The following is a 24,398-nucleotide window of genomic DNA, read 5'->3' as shown; positions in this document are numbered from 1 at the left end:
GCAGTGCCACAAACTGATCACCTCCATGCCACGCCAAATTGAGGCAGTAATTAAAGCAAAAGGAGCCCCTACCAAGTATTGAGTACATATACAGTAAATGAACATACTTTCCAGAAGGCCAACAATTCACTAAAAATGTTTTTTTTATTGGTCTTATGATGTATTCTAATTTTTTGAGATAGTGAATTGGTGGGTTTTTGTTAAATGTGAGCCAAAATCGTCACAATTAAAAGAACCAAAGACTTAAACTACTTCAATCTGTGTGCATTGAATTTATTTAATAAACGAGTTTCACAATTTGAGTTGAATTACTGAAATAAATGAACTTTTCCACGACATTCTAATTTATTGAGATGCACCTGTATAAGGGGCTCTCACGTAGCCTAATGCTTTGTTCCTTTGCCTGGAAACTGAACAAATGCACACAGAACAGGATTAAAATGACAAGCATCAGTATTGAACTACTCATAGACCTTAATATTAATAGATCATCTGGTTAGAGTGCTAGGAACTGTGTAGGTTACTTGTAGCCTTACTGCCATTATGCATCATGCAATTTGTTACTGCCTTGTAAAAAGACTGTAGGCGAGCTGATTTGAAACATCCATTGGAGGAAGGAGGAAGAGGAGGAGAAGAGAGAGAGGGAATCTGTCATTGTACACTCAATCTAATTATATTTTAATTATTTATTCGGCATATTTATTTAAGTTTTCAACTGCATGGTCACATTACTCACATACATTATGTCTTCTTAAATAATCTGTTTAATAAGAACATATCGTCTTTCTATTGCCATTACAATTATGCTTATCAAAGAAGGCTAACATAACGTTATACTGTATTAACGTCTTGTCATTTAGATCACGTTGTATACGCATACTGCGGAGATATAGTGATTTTTTCGACACTTTTTTATCCTCTGAAATAGTTTACAATGGCTTTCCAATTATCAAAATATATCAATTTATTAAATGTCCCATTGTCTTTGATCAAATGTGAAAGATGCTAGAAAGATAAATTAAGTTGCACTTTATGGACTTGAGCGGTTCAAAGCTCTTGTTAATTTACGAACTAACTACTAAGATAACGATGCTTTTGGGAAGTGCTACTAATGTCCTACTTAGCGCTTCGGGAAACCCAGCCCTTGACTGTTTTGTTTAAAAACATGTAATTTTGGTTTGTCTCAGCTCCTCCTCCTTAGTGTATCACCCTCATGACAGAGGACCGTAAATTTGCTGTCCCAGGTGAACTGAAAGGTTAATGTACTCAGGTCTTATTTTTAACAATTCTTTGTGGGCAACATCACACGTGAAGTCGGCATGATGTTTCCGATATTTCCGGTACCCTAGGATTGGCGACTATATGCCGACGCGCTGATATGCAGCATTCTTATCAGACGTGCTTGCAGTGGTTTCAGTGAATTTACCTTTCCATCTGGTGGGATTGGTAGCGCGTTGTATCAGCGGCATGGGATGCTAGGGTTCAAAGCTAGGCAGTAACCACGTTTGAATAATCAAAAATGAGCATGATTCGGAGGTTTCACTCATCCCTCTAACATTACATTTTTTACTCCACTAATGGTTAAGGTAAGGTTTGGGTTTGGGCTGGGGGACAGAATCTATAAATAAATGCTTTTCTCTTCATGGTATAATGTCCTGTAAATCTGAAAAAACTTGCTTCACTACTAGCTTTTGGTGATCTCTCCTGGACATAAATGGAGCTCACACGTGCCCATATGCCCTACAACACTTACCACTTTGGCCACTGGGGGCAGTGTTTCGACATTTCGGAAAGAAAAGTCTGTCTACTCTTTCCAGTTTCACTGTGAGATCAGGCTGTTGTGGAAAATATAGGGCAGATACTTAAAACCCATTGCTCTCATCCAAGGTTTGTTTGATCTCTTTTTTTATGCATATGCCATTTTTGCTCAATCTTCTGCTGAGTTCAAGAGTGCCCATATTGAGGCCACTCAGTATTGAGTCAGCAGCCAGTCAGTAATTATAATATTTGGAATTACAACATTGATTCATAATGACTCACTATGTTTTATTATTATTATTATTATTATTATTTAATTTGCCTAAATAATTTGACAGTCATTTATCTAAATAAAAGCTTATTTTGTATGGTTACTGTACAACTCAACTTTGAATTTCTGCATTATGGTCTTGAAATAACTTAAATTGGGACATAAATGGCTAATGATGGTAACCTGTATAACAACTCATCTGCTTGTTGGTGGCTTCCCAAAACTTTGAAGTGCACTTCTAAAACAGGATATCAAAGAGTACTGCTATTATTTAAGTAATTTTATAACTATTAACTTTAGTTCCTGCCAGATAAAAAAGAAAGCTTTCTTGAATATGAAATCACAAACAACCCCTTTTTTCAATAGCTTTTTGTCCCACATCTTAATGTCAGACTCCAATTTGAAGTCAGATCTAAACTATTTTTAGTTTTGCCTTAATAGCTTTATGTGAAGTTGTGGGTGTAACCTTTAAAACGTTCACAAAAGCTGTTCCTGTTGGTTGCTGACCATTATTTTCTCAAAGTTTGATGCAGTGAGTCACTGCTGTGATGACGTTTTAGTAAATTGTCCAAGTAACTTGGTGAACTGTCATGCCATGACATGGGGACCAAGGAAATGCCAGAGTCTTGTTGGCATTTTAACATTTATATAACTGTCTGTTTTTTCGCTAGTTAATTTTTGACCCTGTATACATCTGTCTCCAGTAAAACTGCAATATGGAGGCAGTTCCTAATTTGAACTAATCTTGAAATCATCACGTAATAACCTGTGGTAAAAAATATTTATACATATATATATACTAAAAATTAGGTACAGATCTCATTTTAATTTCTGCCTTAATAATCTCTGCTTTGGTGGCTGACAAAGGTAGGAAGGAAGAACAGACTTCTTTAAATGGGAGTATTTCACATTATTTCCTCTGTGATACAAGAATGGAATGACTGAAATTATGCAGCAAGACTATATACACTCCGAAAGACAATATTAAATATCAATTAGAGTCTTTAATATAGACCCAGGAAGTTTATTAGGATTTTGATTAATGTTAAGGAATATGCACAGTTATTTTCAATTGTTATTTGTATAATTTGTTTCTCTACAGGCAAGAATTATGCTAAAGAAAAATGTTTGCCAAGAGCTCAGAACCATTGGAATTGATAAATTCATAGTAATGCAAGTATACATTTTAGTTTCCTTTCTCTAAGCATTAACCTTAGCCATAGTTCAAAATTTTTTGCAATTGTAGAGTGTGCATGTAACATTTGGTTAGTGGAAAGGAAGAGAGGAGACGCAAGAGTATCTTTCAAGTCTTTAATAAGGAAGCATGCTGGAGAGGAACAAATATCAGAGAATAATCAAGGAAACTCGCTGGAGTGGAATAAAACATAATGCTAACCAACCAAATAACACAACGTAACAATACAAGAACTGACAAGGAATGAATAAAACTGGAGGGCATTTATACACAGGTGCTGATGAGGAAATGGAGGACAGGTTAGGAAGACTGGGAACAGATGGCAGTGATGAGGGCAGTGCATTATGGGAAGTGTAGTCCAGGGGAAACTAAGGATGACACAAAAACCATATCAAAATAAGAGTGGTGAATAACTGTGACATTACATCCCCCCTTTAAAAGGGTGACTCCTGGCACCCCAAAGACGGATGAGAGTAGGGTGACGCAGAAGGTGAGGAAGGATCCAAGGAAGATGAACAGTAGGCCTGGGGGGCGGCTTCAGGGCTTGGACTGGGTAAGGAGGCCTGGTAGGTGGCCGCAGGGCAGGGACTGGGTCAGGTGGCGGCCGCAGGGCAGGGACTGGGTCAGGTGGCCTGGGAGGCAGCTGCAGGGCAGGGACTTTACCTTTCTCGATGGCGGAGCCGGGTCTGGAGACAGAGCCGCAGGAGGATGGAGGATTTGGGTCTCAAGGGGAGGAAACAGAGGAGCAGCTGGTGGAGCCACAGGAGGATTGGGGTATTGAGACACAGGTAGTGGAGAGCATGGTGGAATGGGCAGAGCCATAGGAGGGGGAGATCCAGGGATTGAGGGCAGAGCAGTCGGAGACACAGAGGGCAGAGCCAAGGAAGGGTCGATGGAGGCAGGCGGAGCCGGGAGATGCTCGACGAAGGCAGGCAGAGCCTGGAGAGGGCTCGGGGAACGTCCTGTGGTTGAGAGCACTGGCAGAGACTGGGGAATGACCTCCGTGGTCGTGAATATGGGCAGAGACTGGAGAGAAGGTGTCATTTTCCTTCTCTTTTGGCCCGCAGGGAGTGTGATTACAGGGACGGTCGAGGCTACAGGCATAGGCTCTGGGACGGTCGAGGCTACAAGCACGGGCAATGGCTCATCAACCGCGGCAGGCGTGGGCGCCGGCTCGTCAACCGCGGCAGGCGCCGGCTCTGGAAGGCTTGAGGGCGTCCACTGTGGGAGGAGATTCAAGGTCCTCATCCTCTGCACCCATAGTGAAAGGTGAGCCGCAGAGTATTAGAGCCTCCTCAAAGTAGTCAGAGTGTATCCATTGAGGACCCATCGGAGGCATCAGCTCCTTCAGTGCACTATTCAGACCAGCCCTGAAGAAACTCACCAGAGCGTGGTCATCATAGTGCACCGGATTTGCTAGATGGAGAAACTCACGCACGTGGTCCTCAACTGGATGGTCTCCTTGTTCGAGGAGGATTCTCACTGCAGGTATATCCATCTTGTTAGGTCAGTTCTTCTGTAACATTTAGTTAGTGGAGAGGAAGAGAGGAGACGCAGGAGTATCTTTCAAGTCTTTAATAAGGAAGCATGCTGGAGAGACAAATATCAAAGAATAGTCAAGGAAACTTGCTGGAGTGGAACAAAATATAACGCTAACAATCCAAATAGCACTTTAACAACACAACATAACAATACAAGAACTGACAGGGAATGAATAAAAATGGAGGGCATTTATACACACAGGTGCTGATGAGGAAATGGAGGACAGGTGAGGAAGATTGGGAACAGATGGCAGTGATGAGGGCAGTGCATTATGGGAAGTGTAGTCCAGGGAAACTAAGGATGACACAAACCATATCAAAATAAGAGTCCACAGAACAGAACGGTGAATAACTGTGACAATGCGCTTCTATATTTGTAAAATATAATTTTCTCTTAAGTTTGACTTAAGGGAATTATGTAACACAAATTAATACTGTGCAGTTCTGCTTTTTTACTTATATTAACTTTCAGTCTGCACAAAGTCCCTTTATTTTTGTTTAATCTAATTAGTGGGGTTGTGCTGAACATGGTTTGTATGTGAATTTGATTAACTTACCTTTGATCCTCCACTAGGGTCACTGTCCAGTGCAGTCAAAAGTTCCCATATGGCACATTTGAAGAAGTGAATTGTGTAGCGAATGAAATGGCCAAACTTGCAGAAAAATGCCGCAAAGATGATGCCAGTCCTGACTGCTATGACAAAGGAGTAAGTAATAAATGAAACGGACATGTACTGAATAAACACAATTTAGCAGCAAACCAAACAGGGGGCCCTGTTTTAGTCTTAGAGCATCACAAAGCACTGTTCATAAGATGTATGGGTTTATACCACTGACTGATATACATTAAATCAGAGGTTTGTACAATAGGACACAGGGTGTTTTTCACTTCAGATTTCAATGAATAGGAGTGAAACTGTTAAAGGTCTCAGATTATCAAAGTAATATTTGTTAGTTGTTTTGGGCCCATTGTACAAAGGTGCCTGGAATTTTTCCTGCCAGGCAACAGAGGCCCTAATGCCTCCCCCATCCATAATCCTAACCATATTGTAAGGCTTAAAAGTAAAAACTGGAACAAGAATCACATGCTAAATGTAGCATAACATACTCAACTAGAATTATGCTCACACTATAATAACTCTGTAAATTGTACTTTAATTCCATCTCTCATAGCCCATCTTGTCAGAAGTCTTTCACCTTTGATTATCTTCTCATTGACAGGTGAGCTTTTCATTATCCTGACTGTTTGAAGCTCATCTTGCTAAATCTTTCAGGTTGTATCTTCTTCATCAGCTACAGCAAACTTATTACATTATATTTTATTTGCTTAGACGTTGTCGTTTATTCCTGCCATCAAACATAATTTCATTCTGTAAGTGCATATCATTGGTTTGTTAGCCAGACCATTGCAGTGTCTTTCCACACAGATTTGGTCTGTGATGGCAGAGGTTAGAGAGAGAGAGGTGGATCAACTTTGCCTCTGGAAGAGCACAGGGGCCCTTGATTTTACATTGTTGTTTAATGATGATGTGGACCAGGATTGTTGTAACATTTGTGCCTCAAGGCCCCATGGTCCTTTGATCCAGCCCTGACTATTTTTTACATGACATTAATGTTGCTTTAATTTACATTTTATGATTAGATATAACTCAGATCGACTATGCCCATACTGCTAGACACCTTGTTACATCCCATGTTAATATAATAATAATAATTACCTCTCTCCAAGGCTACAGAGATCTCTGAGAAGTCATGTGGAAAGGACTCTCCATTCACAAAACATCCAGACATTGAGCAGTGTTGTACACTTCAGGGTCACGAGAGGAAGCTCTGTCTGGCTTTACTACGGTACTCTGCTGAAGAGCTGCCCTGCCTGCTGGAGCCTACATAAGATGAAATCTGCACTCAGTACATAAAAGATGGTAATGTCTATGCTGTCAGGTGAGAGTTTCTTTTGTAGACAGCATACTGTATAATACATTAAAATCATGGCAATAAAAATTGGAATTACATGGAGAGTGAATATAAATGGTCTACCTTTATCTGCTGTTGGACTGCTTCTTCAGCACATATAAAATGGTAATACCCAAATTTTTGACTCTTTAGAAATGTTTCATTTGAAGGGCACCACCCAGATTTAGAGTGGGGTTCATAAGTTTAAGTGCACTTGTGAAGATACTTCCATTTTTCTAATTTAATACAAGCATTAAAAATTGTAATTTGAGTTAAAGTTGAATTGAACAATTACCATCTTGTTTTGTAGGTTCCCTTATTCTTTAATGACACATGCATGCACTCAAGCCGGCATAGACTCTACAAGTTTGTGCAAAACCTGATGATCCATGCTACCCAGGCATGATTTGAGCACCCTGTTTCAAATAACCTTCAAGGAAGTTAATATGGTCAATGATACAAACAAATTTGGTTTCTAGTGCCTAAAAATATTGCAGAATTTATTCCAGGTTTAAATTTCATTTTGAATTCCAGATTTCCAAGTTACCTGATCAAGTTTGTCATTAAAGTACTATGCCTATCATATCACAACCTTAAACTTTAAAGGAATAGTTCACCCAAAAATAAAAAGTCTTTCATCATTTATTCCTCATGTTGTTTCAACCCTGTTTGACTTTCTTCTGTGTAAGACAAAAGGAGATGTTATAAAACTGACAGCCTCAGTCACCATTTACTTTCATTGTATGGAAAAAAAAAAAAGATGCAATAAAAGTTAAAAGTGATTAAGGCTTATTTTCTCATTTTGCCTTCCATAGAAGAAACTTGAGAGTATATCCCCTGAGTAAATACACAATATGCATGTTATTAAATGTCACGTTTTTAGACAAGTATCTCCCACAACAACTGCGTATATCTGCATTTCTTACATGAATTTTAAAATTCTGCATTTCCTCTTGAATACATTCATTAGTATCAAGTTTGCCAATTGCATCACGTCAGATAAATCACTGGCTATTTAGTTCCTCTGAATAGCCATGATTTTTTTTTTTTTTTTTTTTCAAAACTACTCTCCCAGGTAAAGCATGATAGGATGAAACTCTTATTTTTCAAGACACTCTAATGAGTTATGATAACATCTCTTTGTTAGTCTCATACACTTGAAAAGAAGCTGTCTCTGATGTGTTCTCAGCAACACTGGAGTGAGCTTTCTAATTACTCATCCATTGTATTTCCTTCAAGTCAAAACACATAAGCCATGGAAAATTCTGTGAGTACAATGGTGACCAGAAGTATGAGACCACATTGATAATATAGGATTCTTTTTTTCATCAATTTTTTTATAGCATTCGCTAACTAAGGCTACTGTAATTTTGTCATTTTGTTCATTACACCGGTTGCATAAAGTTTTAAAAGGAAATAACCGCACCATTGGAACATTTGAAAAAGCAAATACAAGTATGAGAACTCCATGGATCTTCCTCACTGTGTCTCATATCAAAATGCAATGACACACACTCGAGGCTTAGCTGAGACAGGTACTCCTCTAAAATAAAAGAGAATTCTGCAGGAAATGTTGTGTTTGTGCTTAATTAAATTTCAACCGCATCTCAAAGAAACATAACGCATTTTTTTCTCGCATTTTTTGTCTTTTATTATTGTTTTTTTTTTGTTTGTTTGTTTTTTTTTTTGCTGATTGTTATCATACAGTAGCACACTGACAGAATGTTTGATGATATGTTGTAATAAAGTCAGAGAACCTCTTCTCCAAATCTAAACACAGTCGGTCACAGGAGACACATTTGAGTGATCAGGTGTAAAGAGCGATGTGTTTCGCCTGACCACCTGTGATCAGATCACCATAGATGCATCTTAATACCAGGTGTAAACAAGGTCTTAATGAGTATTGTATTATGCTTTGTTCAAGTTGTTTAGGAACATGTTACCATGTCCTTATGGAAGTAATGCCCATATTTCGCGCAAAGCATCACAGGGAGTTGGATAGAAGAAACATTTAAGATTCAGGATTTTTCAGTCACCAACCCAGCATTAGGTCACAAACCAAAGTAAACAAATTTGTGACACTGACCATGTCATTCCTTTGTACATAAAAGTCAGATTTTCATTGCTTCAATTGAAGCACACAAGATGCTTTCTGAAACATTCTCAAACAATGATGCTTGGGTGCATGGTTTCATTTAAGCAATAAGGGGACATTTCAGATACTAAGTAATTCTGATTTTTTTTTTTTTTTTAAATACAAAAAATCAGATATTCACTCAAATTTTTACACTGATAATATATAGTACTTTGTATATAATGTAACTGAATATTTTGTATTTAATTAGAAAAGAACGCAAAATGGAAGCGTTTTCACTGGTTGTCTCATACTTTTGGACCACGCTGTATATACAAGTACACATACAGTATGAACTATACATACTGTAGGTTATTACGACAACCCATTGTCATTTGCTTGAACTGGAACAATTAGATATGTTAAGTAGACTGTCAGTCTTTATCTTCTTGTTTGTGTTATATGCTTTTTTTAAATCTCTTGAAGCACAGTGCAATATTATGAACATCAAACACTGTTGAAGATTAGTTTGCTACTCTTTTGATACCTGTATTAGATAAGTCTTAATGGTATTAATTAACATTTAAGCAGCTAAAGGAGGTGAAGATTACCTGAAAAAGAATAAATAATTGTATAAAACATAACACAGAATATGACTAAATACACATTAACCTACTAAAGTGTACATACTTATGTCATATTCCAGGCTCATTTCCCACAGGTATGGAACCGTGAATGGTCTGGTGGGCTTGACGTCACTTCCTGTTGCTGCTGGCGCCTATCTCGAGCCTGTGTTTATAGCCTACTAGCTTTTTTAGCATCACTAATCTATCTGTTTTCAGCTTTTAATCTTTAATATCTGCCATTTTTCAGCATGCATCAGGTTTTGCAACTGTCTGCATTTTTCCATGTTCATCTGCTTTCTATTTTATCGCGATTAAACTTCATGCATTTTACAGCGCGCACCCATTTTCTCCTCTGTGTTACACAGATTATTGCATCGATCTCAAAACACCGCTTATCAAGAACAACCATAACAACAAACAGTTGCGTGAGGGATTCACATCGATTTCAAACCCTCGCCGCTCAGAAACAACCAACAACAACAAACAATTGCAGTAAGTCATGGCATCTGCTCATATTATTGCTTCCTGCATTACATGGCACATGTTTACTATAGCTTCTTCCATCAGCAGTGAGGGATTCACATGTGATAAATGTAAGGAATTAGTCAGGCTGACAGAGAAGGTTAATGAGTTAGAGACCTGCATCTAAACGCTAGTGGAGCTCAGTGAGAAAGAGAAGCCAGTAGATACTGTTTGGATGCGGGTAGTACAGCGAGCAACACACGCAATTTGGTTCCAGCTGAAGAGCCCCCACAGCAGGGCATCTGGGTGACATCTTGGCAGCATACTCGCTCAGCAAAGCGACACCACTCTCCCATTCTTGTTAGGGTTTCCAATCAATTCTCCCCACTCAGTGATGCACCTACTGAGAATCATGTTGAAAGAGCCTTGGTCATAGGTCATTCTATTGTAAGGAATGTGGAAATAGAGACTCCAGCTACCTGAATGCATTTTGGGTGCCAGAGCGTCTGACATCAGATCAAATCCACAAGTGCTGGCTAATGCTAAACGTAGATTTTATAAAATTGTTATTAATGTCGGCACTAACGATGTCCGGTTTCGCCAGTCGGAGATCACTGGAGATAATGTTAAAGAGGTGTGTGAACTTGCAAAAACTGTCAGACACTGTAATATGCTCTGGCCCCTTCCCTGCTCATCGAGTGGTGTCTGGAGAATTGCATAGGATTTATAGACAGCTGGAAGAGTTTTTGGGGTAAACCTGACCTGCTAAAGAGAGACGGGTCTCCATCCCTCCAGGGAAGGTACCGCTCTCCTCTCTAGTAATTTGGCCCATAGTCTTAATAGTGATAGCATCTGACTAACTGGGGCCCAGGTCAGGAAGCAGACAAACTGGCTAATCCGAATGTCTGCTAGCTGTCTTGAGACGTCACACAGGTCACATAAACTACAACACATAGAGACTGTATCACCTAGATATCATATAGAGACTGTGTCTGTTCCCTGAACTACCAAACACAAACCCCTCACTAAAATTTGATTACAGTCAAACTTGGAAAAAAACAAAATAATTAAAGATAAACATCATATAAAGATAGGGCTACTAAACATTAGATCTCTTTCAGCCAAAGCACTAATTGTAAATGAAATTATTACAGATCATAGTTTGGATGTGCACTGTGCATTTATCGATATTCTCAACTCCCTTGGAGTCAGACAAAATGTGACAGGACCAACTCATCGCCATAATCATATGCAAGATTTAATTTCATATGGAGTTGATGTTGATACTATAGACATTCTACTGCAGAGCGATGACATCTCAGATCATTACCTCATCTCTTGTATGCTGCGATCAGCTAATGTTACTCAATCTACACCATGCTATCGTTCAGGTAGAACAATTCTTTCGACCACTAAAAATAGCTTCACTAATAACCTTTCAGATCTATCTCATACACTCAGTAAGCCCCAAAGTCTTGAAGAACGTGATGAAATAACAGAAAATATAAATACAGTCTTCTCTAGCACTCTTGATAATGTCGCCCCCCTTCGATTAAAGAAAATTAAAGAAAAAAGCCTGCACCACGGTACAATGATCACACTCATTCTCTCAAGAGAGCAGCTCGAAAAATGGAATGCAAGAGGAAGAATACAAAATTAGAGGTATTTTGCGGTGCATGGAAGGATAGTGTCTGTAGCTACAGACAGTCACTAAGAGCTGCCAGGTCAGCATATTTTTGCAAACTCATAGAAAATAACCACAACAATCCTAGGTGTTTATTCAGTACTGTGGCTAAATTGGTTAGAAATAAAGCCTCAACTGAACCAGATATTCCGTTGCAGCACAATAGTAATGACTTCATTCATTTCTTTACTGATAAAACTGAAATAATCAGAATTAAATTTGGAATTATGCAATCATCTGTCACAGTACCTCAGAAAACAGTATCTCATAATTTTCCACATGTGAAACTTCAATCCTTCGCTGTCATAGGTCATGAAGAGCTAACAAAACTTGTTGAAACATCAAAAGCCACAACATGTATGTTAGATCCAATACCAACTAAGCTCTTAAAAGAGGTATTCCCTGTAATCTCATAACCAATTCTTAATATTATTAACTCCTTGCACTGTTCAGGGTGCAGACACACTCAATGAGTTTAAGTCTAGACTAAAGTCTCATTGTAACAAGTTAGGTTCTCTTGGGCAATGGAGGAGTCAGGAGGCAATGAAGCAGTGCAGGTTCTCTGCCTCAGGTTCTTAACATCTGTTCACATAGATTCAAACACTCAATCAGATAACAAAATAAATGTTTTAAACACTCACACACACATTCTATCTTCTCGTTCTATCTCTCTCTCTCTCCCTGTGTCTCTCCCCAGCTACAGCTCTCGTCGCGGCTTTATCTCTCGCGGCTTTATCTCTCGCCCATTAATGCTGTAATCACCCACAGCTGGGTGAGATAATCCACTGCAGGTGTCCATCCTGGCCTCTCTCTGCACAGTTGGCGCTCGGCCCATCCCGCTCTCCACAGAGATAATTACAACCCAGGTGATGAGCCTTACCACTCTCTCTCTCCCGCAGACAGACACACAACCATGCCCCCATCACCACATATCCCCACCGCTGACTCAGGCCATGGCAACATCTGGCCTGCCAACTCCCTCACCATTTCTGGAGAGGAAGTCAGCCACAGCCATCTGCGATTTTGCTCCGGACTACAACCGACCCGTTGCAGGATGGTTTTCTTGCATTTGGGGTAATTGAGGAGGCTGGCGGCAGGAAGTAGTTGGGCTGCTAGCTGCATCTTCCCGTAGAGTAACGGGAACAAGCAGGCCACCCACTGGCAGCCACTTCCACACCTCAGCGGTTTTTCAAACAAGTTGAGGTAGACCTCTGGATCGTCGTCTGGCCCCAACTTCATGAGGGTCAAGGGGGAAGTGGGCTCTGGGGGGGGTCGCAGCGCCAGCCCCCTCTCTGTCGATTAGGCTCCGGAACACCTGCCGGTCCTCCGATTGGGCCTGCAGCAAAAGTTGGAACCGCTGTTCCTGCTCCAGGCGTAACTCCATGAGGGCTTGATGCTGGGATTTCTGGATGCTGGCAAGGGATTTGATGACTTCGCCCAGCAGTGAAGATTCCATAATGGCATTGTCCTCCAAAGTCCCAGGTTTCAGCACCAGTGTAACAAGTTCGGTTCTCTTGGGCAATGGAGGAGTCAGGAGGCAACGAAGCAGTGCAGGCAAGACCTTTTATTTCTCTGCCTCAGGTTCTTAACACAGTCTGTTCACGTAGATTCAAACACTCAATCAGATAACAAAAGAAACATTTTAAACACAACATGGATACACTCAGCAAGCATCAAGTCTGTGCCTCTCTCTCTCTCTCTCCACTGGTGAGCTGGTGTGGCTTTTAAGTCTCCCTCCGCCATCACTATAACAAGAGACAGGTGTTAGAGATAATTACAACACAGGTGACGAGCCTTACCATGCTTTCTCTCCTGCAGACAGCCATCACTATGGGGGTATCATCTATTTAGCCAGGCATACACCTAATTTATTTTTCACCACACAATTAGGCTGCTTTAGTTAGGTCTGCCAGAACCTGAAACATTGATCATGATCTATAAATCTGCAAAAAATTTAATGGCATCTACGCTAATTTTATTCTATTTGTTTCCATGTCTAAACCTCGGGACTCCTATCCTGAGATCACCAGAACCAGCCGGATCCAGCTCCATTCCTGCTTGGTATCGGACTCCACTGCTACATGTCTCTGAGTGATGATGACAAAATTCAGCCAGTGCCAGCCAGACATCACTTCAATCTATTATGATGGACCTCAGAGGTTGAACTGATGCCAAGTCCAACCATAAGACATGGGATACTTCATATGCCATTGCCTGAACCTTGGACTTAGGATAGACCTCACCGAAATTACTGGCCGGTTGAACTGCGAAGCACTTCACTGATCTCGGCCTGCATCACCTTGGTCTAATGATGGACTACACTCTTAAAATAGAATACACAGACTATCAATAAATTGCCAACAAAAGCCTTCATCAGCCAACTAACAAAGGACAATGCGTCTATATGAATTTCTGCAGTTAATCCAGGATGAACTTCAAAGACATTAGTCATTAATCTTACAGTTTATACAAAATCTTTGTTTAAACACTGGCCCTTAACACTTACTTAGTTTAATCATTTTAAACCATGACTTGCACTGCACATAAATATGTTATATTGGCATTATATTCATGCTGTTAGCCAGAGGGGAACTGGCCCCCACTGTGACCCTGGTTTTTCCCAAGGTTATTTTTCTCCATTAACCAACATCTTATGGAGTTTTGTATTCCTTGCCACAGTCACCTTCAGCTTACTCACTAGTTTTCTAAGTACAATTATTATTTAATTACTTATTTTTATACACACCTCATAATCATATTTAATCAAACTACACAATGATGACTCTAACACTTTATAGATATTCCGGTTTCATTTTCTGTTAATGCATGATTTTCTGTAAAGCTGCTTTGAAATGTTGTGTTGTGAAAGGCGCTATACAAATAAAAATGACTTGACTTAACTCACACCCTAGAGAAGCATAGACTAGCTTGTGTGAATTGATGGCCCTAGCTGAAGTATGAGCATCAATGTGAAGAAATGCACAAAAGAGTGTCTGATACTTGGCACAACCATTGATGAAGTGACTACCTGTGAAGGATAGGCGATGCTTGCAATGTGTCCGAAGTATTATTATTTTTATTATTATTATTTGTTTTTGGGGGGGGCTTTGATTATGCAATAACCTTGAAAAGGATAATTAAAGCTTTTGACTTGACTGAGCCTTGAATAGGGTGGTATTGGTGGTGCAATACCCTTGAAAATGGTAACCAATGCTTAGCTATGTGTCCGAGCCCCTGAAAAGGGGAGTATTGTTTGTGCAATACCCTTAAAAAGGATAACAATGTTATTATGTGCCTTGAGGGAGGGAAGCATTGTTTGTGCAATATCCTTGAAAAGGATAACAATGCTGTAATTCGGGTTTTACTTATTTTTTATTTATTTATTTTTTCATAAAAGAGAGCATAGCTTGTGTGCTATGCTAGCGAAAAAGGGTTACCCATGCAAAAAAGGTGAAGACATTTTATCTGGAAAATATAACAAATACAATAAGATGCTGATCAAGAGGACAAACGTGAGTAATGATGTGATGTTTGATAGCGAAGCTTTCTCAGGACCTGTGTCAAAACCAGTACACATTGCATGATCCATGATGTGTGAAGCTTCAATCAACTGAATATTAGGTATCTGCTTCGCAGAAGCACTAATCCCAGAACAGTGAATCCCTAGTATCAAAAACAAAAAACCACATCACTTACCTAATAATATGTTGTCAAAACATGCATTGTAGAAACATTTAGTAAAAGCGTTTCACATTTGACAAGCGATGTCAGAATTGAACTGAGTACAGAAGCTTAGAGAGCAATACCAGTATCAATAATGTAAAACATCCCTGTTAAATTGGTTATTAGATGTATGAAATGTTATCATTCCATTTCAGTTTTCACCCATAGAAGTTGAGGAAAACTTTGTTAAAACATCAGTGATGAACACCAATGACAAATTCTTTAAAATATTAATAATAAGATGGTGTCAAAAGCATCACAACACACTCCAAAATCAAACCAAATCAATATACCATTAAATAATTATTAGGCACATTTGCACTGTTGGCTTATCTGCATAATTCCTTTTGTGAATGGGGCGCTAAACCTGCTCAAAGAGCCCACCCGCCAAGTGCAGGTAGAAATCCGCAGTGGTGGGTAACTCCATCAGCCTAACTAGCCACTTTGGTGGAGTGGCCACAGCCGAAGCAAATTCAATTGTGTTTATCTTGCATTCAGCACCTTAAAAGCACTAAAAATGCCTCTCATAACTTACATGTGCATCTGTGCGGGGTGAATGAAGCATGCTTTCTCGCAAACTGCCGCAGCACACATCAGCGTGCTCCAGAGATAAGATCCCCAGAGCTCTGGGACAGCACAGAGCGAAAATTGTGGGATTCAGTAGGGCTTGATTCGATATCGTGGAAGCCAGTGGAGACCACAAAACTTTTGTGACCCATTTGAATTCTACTTAGAATCTTCTACTTTAAAGTGCTATATGGAGGAAGTCAAGCCTCTCAAACTGCTAGACAGCCCTGACATTATAAACAGCACTGACTAGGTAAAGAGACAACAGTGTGCCATGCATCAACATCGATTACAAGGTTTTTAAAATACACATCATCATCCAAACTAAAATGTTTTTACTGCAGTGACTCTAACTGGTAACTGGTATAGATTCATATTAAAATGTTTATGGCGAATCTATATGACTTTTTTATTAATAATAATTATTCTGTCATCATTCACTCACCTTTATCTTGATCCAAACCCATAGGACATACTTTCTTCCGTGAATATTCTTTCTCCTTTTGTACTCCATGCAATTATTAACTGTGAACGTTGTTAAAGGTTCTAAATGTCTTTAGGCTATTAGTTTTTTCGGTGACACTTTACAGTAAGATTAAATTCCTTAACATTAGTAAAGTATCATGAACAAACAATAAACAATATATTTTGTACAGCATTTATTAATCTTGGTTAATGTTAGTTAATAAAAATACAATTGTTCATTGTTAGTTCAAGTTAGTTCAAAGTGCATTAACTAATGTTAACTATAACAACTTTTGATTTTAAAAATGTATTAGTATATGTTGTAACAAACATTAACCAAGATTAGTAAATGCTGTAAAAGTATTGTTCATTGTTAGTTCATGTTAACTAATTTTGTTAACTAATGTTAACAAATGCAACCTTATTGTGAAGTGTTACCATTTTTTCATGACAAATACTATAGTTTATTTTTACTAAAGACTATCTACAGTGGCAAGAAAAAGTATGTGAACCCTTTGGAATTAGCAGGTTTTCTGCATTAATTGGTCATAAAATGTCATCTCAGTTTCATCAAAGGCACAAGTATAGACAAACACAATGTGCTTAAGCTAACAACACACAAACAGTTATAATCTTTCATGTCTTTATTGAACACATCCTATTAAACATTCACAGTGTTATGGAAAAAATAAGTGAACCCTTGGATTTAATAACTGGTCGATCCTCCTTTGGCAGCAATAACCTCAACCAAGCATTTCCGGTTGCTCCAGATTAGATCTGCACAACATTCAGAAGATATTTTGGACCATACTTCCTTACAGAACTGCTTCAGCTGAGCCATATTCTTAGGGTATCTGGTGTGAATGGCTCTCCTGATGTCATTCCACAGCATCTCTATTGGGTTAAGATCTGGGCTCTGGCTGGGCTACTCTAAAAAGTGGATTTTTTTGTTTTTTAAGCTATTCTGTAGTGGATTCACTTCAGTGTTTAGGGTCATTGTCCTGCTGCATCATCCAACTTCTACTGAGCTTCAGCTGGTGCACAGCTACCCTGAAATTAAATTATGTAGGATATCTTGATAAACTTTTGAATTCAATTTTCCTTAGATGATGGCAAGCGGTCCAGGCCCGAGAGCAGCAAAGCAGCCCCAAATCATGATGTTCCCTCCACCGTACTACATGGTTGGGATGATGTTTTCATGTTGGTATGCAGTGCCCTTTTTACGTCATACATAGTGCTGTTTGTTCTTCCCAAACAATTCAACCTTAGTTTCATCCGTCCACAAAACATTTTCCCAGTAGCGTTGTGGAGTGTCAAGGTGGTCTTTGGAAAACTTCAGGCACACACATTTTTTGTTGTAAAGCAGCATCTTTCTTCATGGTGTCCTGTCATACGCACCATGCCTGTTTAATGTTTTCTGTATAGAAGACTCATGATCAAAGCTGTTAACCAGTTCCAGTGACTCCTTCAAGTCTTTAGCTGTCACTCTAGTGTTCTTTTTTAACTCACTGAGCATTCTGCAGTGTGCCCTTTGAGTCCTATTTGGCTGGACAGCCACTTCTAGGGAAAGTAGCCACAGTACTAATTCGTCTCCATATATAGACAATTTGTCTAACTGTGGGCAGATGAATATCTTTCCAGCTTTGTGCAAAGCAACAATTCTTGATCGTAGGTCTTCTGATATCTATTTTTTACGAGGCATGGAGGCTTTTGTTGACATCATTAGCCTAAGGTTTCACATACTTTTTTAGCCTACACTGTGAATGTTTGAATGATATATTCAATATGTACAAGAACAATACAATAATTTGTGTGTTATTGGTTAAAACAAATTGTGTTTGTTCATTATTGTAACTTAGATGATCAAACCAGATTATAATGCAAATTTATACATAAATGCAGGTAATTCCAAAGGGTTAAGATACTTTTTCTTGCTACTTGTACAATGACCTAACCACAGTAATGAGGAGTCATACATGGTCTTTCCTGCGGTTATGGCCTTATCATTACAATTGCCACTGTTAGACAATAAAAGAACAATGGAAAACTTTCATGAAGGCAAGTTCAATTTAGAATGGTTAAAAGGGGTTGTGGCAGGGTGGAGGGTGGGGCCGGGTTGTGATTCCGCACACCCGGCCCCTAATTAGGCTGATGAAGCCCGAGAGGGATAAGGCTGACCAGAGACGGCAGTGCGACAGAGAGAGAGTTACGGACAGCTGTCCGACATCTGTGTGTGTGTGTGTTTGTCTTTTTGGTTCAGTTTATTATTAAACTATCATTTATATTGTCAAGCCGGTTCTCGCCTCCTCCTTTCCATGGAACTGTGTTACAGGGGTTAAAATCTGGACTTCCATGGACAAGTTTCCTCCTGTTTTGTCCTAATCCTGTTCTAATTGACCATTTGGTCTTAAGATATTCTAAGAGATGACTTAAACCATTAGGCCTGTGTCTTGCTGAACTTATATCATTTTTGTAAAAAAAAAATGTCTGAACAAATACATGCAGTTACAGTCTCCAGTTACTTTTATCACTTTTTGTGGGGCGGGTGATTTTGACTAGTGAAAATTCTGAGTGGCCAGTGACTTTGGAGTACCACTAGCCACAGTGGCAGGTGAGCCAAAAAGTTAATGTCAATCTCTGCTTACATTCCACATTCACCCCCACGTGCACACCAAAGAGGGAAGCCTCATGAAATGGTGAGCCCAGGGACCCCGTGGCAACATAATGTGGCCCTTGGTTTCCTGGTAGAAAGTATTTGCCAAAGCGTAAAGCAAATGTATGATGTTTGCTAATTTAGAACTTTATGTTTATTGGATAACATGTCCATACATTGGTGCAAACTGTTCTGCATGAATCTGTTCTTAATCCGAATCCTGCATATTCTTGGAGCTTTTAGTGAGCTTCTGATTTGTATTTGAGCGGTGATAGCCAACTTTCCACCATAGTCAGGATGTAAAGTGTCTTGTGTCTCTGAGCTCTGTTGTGTTTGTTTGACTGTGTGTAATGTACAGTATCTATGATGCTAGTGTCAATATTACATTATTGGTTAAACATGCAATGTTAAACCTTTTCTTTTTTTTTTTACCCACCAAATATTTATGCTAAATAGACAGGTGCAGGACGGCATGGGATTATTGCGTGCCGGTTTGTCTCAGGGGAGCTCCATTGTTCAGAACATCTACTTAAAGTCAATTTAAGCAAGGACAGATTAAGAACTGAGAGGCCCATGGGTCGGAACACCGTGGAGGCCCCCCATGACGTGTCACGTGACTTAGTTCACCTTTATGCACTACAGGACATTTGCCAGATTTGGTTGGATTTTTCAAATTGAAGGAAGAAAAGTTTGGAGCAATGTCTTTCACGGACAGTTATATGTACTTTTTAATTGTGAACCATCCAAAATCATGTGTTATTAATAGGGATGTGCATGGTATTCAAATACCAAAATCACTATTTAGTTATTCTGCATGTGTTTAGAGGTCTTCAACCCGATCTGAGTCCAACGGTACCCGAAAAACCTACAGGTTTTGGGCCAGGTTCGGGTCAGTTTTTCAAGTAGGCTATAGGGCAAGTTATGGGCTGTTCGCACATGTGTCGAGGCCATGTTAACACTCACTGGATGGATGTCTTTGATAGTTGTGCTACAACTCACTTTTTTTAGCGTACCGCGCAGGACCGTTGCATTTTTTTTAGAGACTAAGTTTAAAAGAACTTTAATATTTATAAACGCATCTCAAGACACCTGTGTTCTGTTTTACAATTCATTGTGCAGGACCGTCGCATTTTTTTAGACACTGTTAACTTATAAAGAATTTCAATATTTACAGTATTAACGCATCTTGAGACACCTGTGTTCTGTTTTCTCATTTGTTGCGCTGCATCAAGCTTTTTCAGTGCTGGTGTCACAAATCGACATTCTGATGAAGCAAAGAGGACTTAATGTGACTGTTACACATGATTCCAGATCGTTTTTCACCTGGTAAAGTTTCAGCGCTTGATAAATGGTGAGTGTGTTCCCCCTTTTGCTCTGGTATGCAGACAATAATTACACAAGTTAAATGCTGAATCATTTAAAAATCAAAGCATCCCGAAGAAGTTTATAAACCATAGCGTTCTCTGCCTTATGGAAAGTGAACCCTCCCAGGCAGAATTACGCATTTTCCACTTTTCCACATTTTCCATGTGTATGGCTTTCTTTCTTCTGCTGAACACAAATTAATATTTAAGAATATCTCAGCTCTGTAGGTCCATACAATACAAGTGAATGGATACCAAAAGTTTGAAACTCCAAAAGCACATTAAGGCAGCATAAAAGTAATCCAAATGACTCCAGTGGTTAAATCCATACTTTAGGAAGCAATTTGATAAGTGTGGGTGAGAAACAGATCAATATTTAGTCATATTATACAATATTTACAATCTCCACTTTTACTTTCATTTTCACATGCTTCTTTTATACTTTTTTTTTTTTTTGGCAATTCACATGCTTCATGCATACTGTATAACTATTGGGCTGGGAGGAGTATTTATAGTAAAAAAGGACTTAAATATGTATCTGTTTCTCACCCACACCTATCATATCGCTGTATATTTATTCACTGGTGTCATATGGATTACCTCTATGCTAACTTTATGTGATTTTTGGACCTTCAATATGTTGGTACCCATTCACTTGCATTGTGAGGACCTACAGAGCTGAAATATTCTTAAATCTTAATCTGTGATCTACAGAAGAAACAAAGTCATACACATCTGGGATGGCATGAGGGTGTCAATGATGAGACAATTTCCATTTTTGGATAAACTATCCCTTTAAGGGATCTACTGTTAAATATCTAAAAGTAGTACAAATGTACAAATATATTTATTAATTGTAAATATATTTGTACAAATATAATAATAAATGGATCATCAATAAATCAATAAATGGAAGTTTCTAAAATTGTTTTAGATGCTGTCAAGTTGTCCATATTGTACATTACAGCTTCTATCAAAACATCCAAATAAGTATGTTTATACATGTTTGCTTCATACGAATAGCTACCTATAATAATGAGATCAGGCTGGGCATAAGATGCTATAGAATAGTGCAATAGTCATTACATTTGTTTGCCTTACAAAAACCTTTGCCTTTCAAAAATCTTACAAAGACCACATGACTGAAACCTTTTTAGCTCTTTTCTCCAGAACAAAGATCTGCTTAATGAAACTCATCTTATACAACAGTTTTTCATAATTAAATCTTTCAGTGAAAACATCCAAGTGTAAACTCATGGATTATGTGCTGTTTTGATAGGCTCAAGATCAAGAAATACTTTTGGTAGCTTTCATCTGATTAGAAGTTACTAATGGGGAGCAGAATATTCTGTGCCCTTTATGACTCACGTCATGGATAACTTTGATTTGTTGTGTTTACATAATAAGTCATTAAATCCTGTCCCTCAGTTACATCTATGAATTTGCCCGGAGGCACAGGTACATCCCAGCAGGCTTTGTACTTCATGCTACTCAGAACCATGTGAGAATGGCCGAGAGATGTTGCCACCCTGCTGTCAGAAGCTCTTGTTTCCTCCAGGAGGTAGTGTGAACCACACATTTCTGATTAAATTCATAGAAAACCCCAGGATATAGTATGACCCTAGTAAGAGGGGGGTATACTGGTTGAATGTTTTTAATACTGATTATGGTCAACGCCACATCAGTTATAATTTATCACCTATCATTTGCTATCACACTCTTACACACAAAGAAGGACACTGCATATCATTCTCAAGTCTCAAGTCTCATTTATTTATAAAGCCCTCAAACATCAAACATAAAAAACAACCACAACATCTCATCACATAGTTACCATCAAATGAAGAATCCATAAACAAAGAGGACAAGTATAAAATCACAACACACAGGATCTATCAAATTTTGAAAGCCAGAGAAAAGATTAGCTGATCTTAGTGATCAACATGAAGAATGAAGATTTACAAGATCAGTGACATAACTAGGAGCCATACCATGGACCTTGTATTGAATCCAGTTCTTGTATTGAATTGATTGTAAGTTTGGTGATGGTTCTGAGTTGATTAAAGCAGATTTTCCCAACAGCCTTAAACTGCTTATCAAATTTAAGGACTGAATCGAAGACTACAACCAAATTATTCACCCATGGACCTGAGTTACTAATTATATCCTTGCCACATTCAGTAGAACTAAAAATAATGATCTCCATCTTCTCATTTAACTGGAGAAGATTTTGTGCCATCCAACTTTTAAACTCCTTCAAACATAACAGAAGCAATTGAAAAGATCTATACACCAGGTTTCAAAGGGAGATAAATCTGTCTGTCATCGGCATGAAAATGGGGAAAAAATGCCATAATTAAAAAAAATCAAGCCAAGGGGGAGCATATTCAAAGAAAAGAAAATACGTCCCAAAATCGACCCGTGAGGGACCCCACAAGTGATAAGAGCTGAGGATGAAGAAAAATCTCCAACCCTTACTCAAAAAGATCTATTCTCAAGGTAGGACGAAAACCACCATAGGATGATTCTAATGATAATAGTTGTTATTCAGGTAAGCGCACTCCCCGATATTGAATTGAATATACTTTATTGTCCCATTTTTCGTGGACTCAATGCACAGCAGCCAATGGACAATCTTCTAAAACTACCTTATTATCAGATGTCACAACTCAAATAACTGCCATTGGAATATGAAAGGGAACTGTGGTCAAATATGAAGTCAGAATTGTATCAAAATAAATATGTTCACAAAATCCTCATATGTGTAACCTAATTAACCTTCACAAAATACTATTCATAAACATGATTACAGTGATAATTTCACATGTTTGTTAACACATTTTTGAATGCTTTTACATTTACAAATTGATTGCTGAATTTTAATTTGCAAACTGTCAATTATTTGTGGTTCATCACATATACAGTATTAGACATGTCTGGCAGGTTGCAAATTAAATAATACAGGTGTCAGGGTTCACTCGGTCATGAAAAATATAGAAATATCAGGGAATTTTAAAATGCTTTGTTCCAGGCCTGAATGTCATGAAAATTTCTATAATTAACATACATTTTTCAAGTTATGCTCTGCTTTAAAATATTTAATTGTCTAGTTCCCTATCTGTCGACGTTGTGTGACGTTGTAGGGGTCACTCTTGGGAGCCCCCAAACACCTCTGATCTTTTTTTAAAAGGCCAATGAGAATTGGCCAGTGGAATTTTCATGCCACTCCCCCGGACATACGGGTATAAAAGGAGCTGGTATGCAACCACTCGTTCAGATTTTCTCTTTGTTCTATTCATTGAGCTGAATTCATCCGCCGAGTTCATTCACCTCTCTCTACTGGATTTTACAGCGCATTTCAGTGACTTCTCCCCCTCTGCATCTGTGGTTTGCAGAGAACGCCCCTGGGCGCTTCGGCAGAACATATTAAAAGAGTATATTCTAATAGAGTATATTTTCTTTCTAAAAGAGCGGCACACACGGAACGTCTTTTTAAAGACGCATCTTTTAAAAGATGCCTTTCCGTTTGTGTGTTATTCCTGGTTGCGGTCATTATCTCTTTGCTTCCGACGGCCACGATCGTTGTCTTACATGTCTGGGTGCTGCCCACGCGGAGATGGATGAATCATGTCCTCATTGCGAGAACATGACCATGGCAACGTTGCGGTCGCAGCTTGCATTCGTAAGAAAGCAAGCCACCCCAGCGGCTCCCTACGCCGGTCCTTCTACCTACGGGTTTGAGGCCACGTCATTTAGCACTGGGGGCGATTTGGGGACCTCAATGGGACCACCTCCGCCGAGTATCCCCCCACGGACCTCCCATTTCCCAGCACGCTCGCTTGCCCCAATCACGCGCTCGAACGAGATCGCCGGCTCGTCTCAGGGCGAGTTCGACTTCTCATTCAGAGCCCGGGAAGTGGATGAGTTATCGATTAAAGCATCAGAGAGCGGGCTCATCCAGTCAGATGCGGAGGCTTTGACTGGGCTTCCCCCTTTGGGGATGGTTGCCCAGTCCCAGGCTGATGCGGAAATGATGGACATGCTTTCCCGGGCGGCCGCAAG

The 24,398-nt window shown here is 39.2% G+C and overlaps 1 pseudogene; it reads left to right on the top strand.

Moving 5' to 3' along the window:
- Nucleotides 1-1,213: 1,213 nt before the first annotated feature.
- LOC127439726 (vitamin D-binding protein-like) overlaps nucleotides 1,214-24,398 on the top strand; it is a 43,825-nt pseudogene continuing 20,640 nt past the window's right edge.

The sequence above is a fragment of the Myxocyprinus asiaticus genome, chromosome 4 (genome assembly GCF_019703515.2).
Source record: "Myxocyprinus asiaticus isolate MX2 ecotype Aquarium Trade chromosome 4, UBuf_Myxa_2, whole genome shotgun sequence".
Taxonomy (NCBI): domain Eukaryota; kingdom Metazoa; phylum Chordata; class Actinopteri; order Cypriniformes; family Catostomidae; genus Myxocyprinus; species Myxocyprinus asiaticus.
The sequence above is the reverse complement of the archived record's forward strand: the minus strand, read 5'-3'. Positions and strand labels throughout refer to the sequence as shown.